General features: G+C 32.6%; 1 protein-coding gene and 1 pseudogene across 2 annotated transcripts in view; one reads left to right on the forward strand and one right to left on the reverse strand.

The window, feature by feature from the left end:
* Positions 1 to 610, reverse strand: part of LOC100161758 (NFX1-type zinc finger-containing protein 1) — a 13,507-nt gene extending 12,897 nt beyond the window's left edge. The window contains exons 1-3 of one of the 2 annotated variants that reach the window (XM_008187101.3): positions 503 to 610; positions 224 to 397; positions 44 to 153 (exon numbers count right to left, since the gene is read on the reverse strand). The gene's annotated coding sequence lies outside the window, so the exon portion shown is untranslated. Of the gene's footprint in view, positions 1 to 43; positions 154 to 223; positions 398 to 477 lie in introns of both variants that reach the window. The other variant, XM_029488385.1, reaches the window with a different exon arrangement.
* Positions 611 to 677: 67 nt separating this feature from the next.
* LOC115033564 overlaps positions 678 to 1,311 on the forward strand; it is an 8,470-nt pseudogene continuing 7,836 nt past the window's right edge.

The raw sequence follows: 1,311 nt of genomic DNA on the forward strand, positions 1-1,311 counted from the left end.
CAGAATATTTATATTTTATTATGTTACATAATTTCCGACTCACCCACTTCAGTTCCCAAGTCTAATCCAAAGCTCACGATCCTGTTCAAACTCATCCAATTAGGTTTAGTTACCAAACGAAAACGGGTTGGCGGAATGGATGGTGGATATTCTCTTTTAGAAAATTAAAAAAAAGTACATACATTTAAATACTTATTAAATTATTATCATATTATATACTTACTTGTCCGTTGTCCGTAACAGTTGCACACAAGCTGTGCGACTGTGCGAGCCACGAAGAAATAACACCGACAATAATGGTCGCAAGCAAAGACAAGTGGCAACACGCAAATACACACAATTCAATATTCAACAGGCGGCTGGCGGGGTTAAATAGTTCAACGCTTATATTATGTATCTAAAATTATCCAAATCAAGAAGGCACCCAATTTAATAATAACAAAAATAAACACTTGTTGACATAACTGTAACACCAACCAATCGTGTCATTGAGTAAAATTACCATGTAAAATAAATTGCTGACACTTCACGAGTACCTCGACTGTAGAACCAGTGGACAATTGACAGTGGTATGACCACAGGTGATAACATAAATATTTTGTCATGTGACCTCAGAATATAATATATTAATATAATTGTAATGATATTATGATGGTATCACAGATTATATGAAAACAGATTGTGCACTTAGATGTAAACAAAAAATGGCCTGATTCTGGTCTCCGCCAGAATCAATGTGACCATTTCAACAGATTGAAATTACTTGAAATGTATCGTATACTTGTGGCTTACCTGATAGTGATATCCGAGTATCCGACAAACAAAATATATTGTTATCAACACTCTGATACTTTATATCTGATAGTCTGATGTTTGGTTTTCACTTTTCACGTGTTTTTGGCGTTTGACGTTTTACGATTTTTGGTGTTTGCTTAAATAAAATAGTTTTTTTTTTGTAATATTTTATATTTATACTGTCATATTTATTTTAAAAAATGACTACTTGTGCAGTCAAGTTTTGCGACAATAAAATGTCACTAACGAAAAATATAAGCTACTTCAGATTTCCAAGCGACCCATTGAGGTGAGTAATTAGGTTTGTTTTATGATTTTCATATGTATGCATTACAATTTGTTACGTTACTAATTTATTATAGGTGTAAACAATGGATGGAAAAATGTCAAACTGAACATTTACTGAAAAAGATGCTACTATTTTATACAAAATTACAGGGTGTGTGGTGTTCATTTTGAAGACAAATGTTTTTAAATCCAAATAGTAGGAACCGTCTTACAATGAATGCTGTGCCA

This window comes from Acyrthosiphon pisum, chromosome A1, assembly GCF_005508785.2.
Source record: "Acyrthosiphon pisum isolate AL4f chromosome A1, pea_aphid_22Mar2018_4r6ur, whole genome shotgun sequence".
Taxonomy (NCBI): Eukaryota; Metazoa; Arthropoda; class Insecta; order Hemiptera; family Aphididae; genus Acyrthosiphon; species Acyrthosiphon pisum.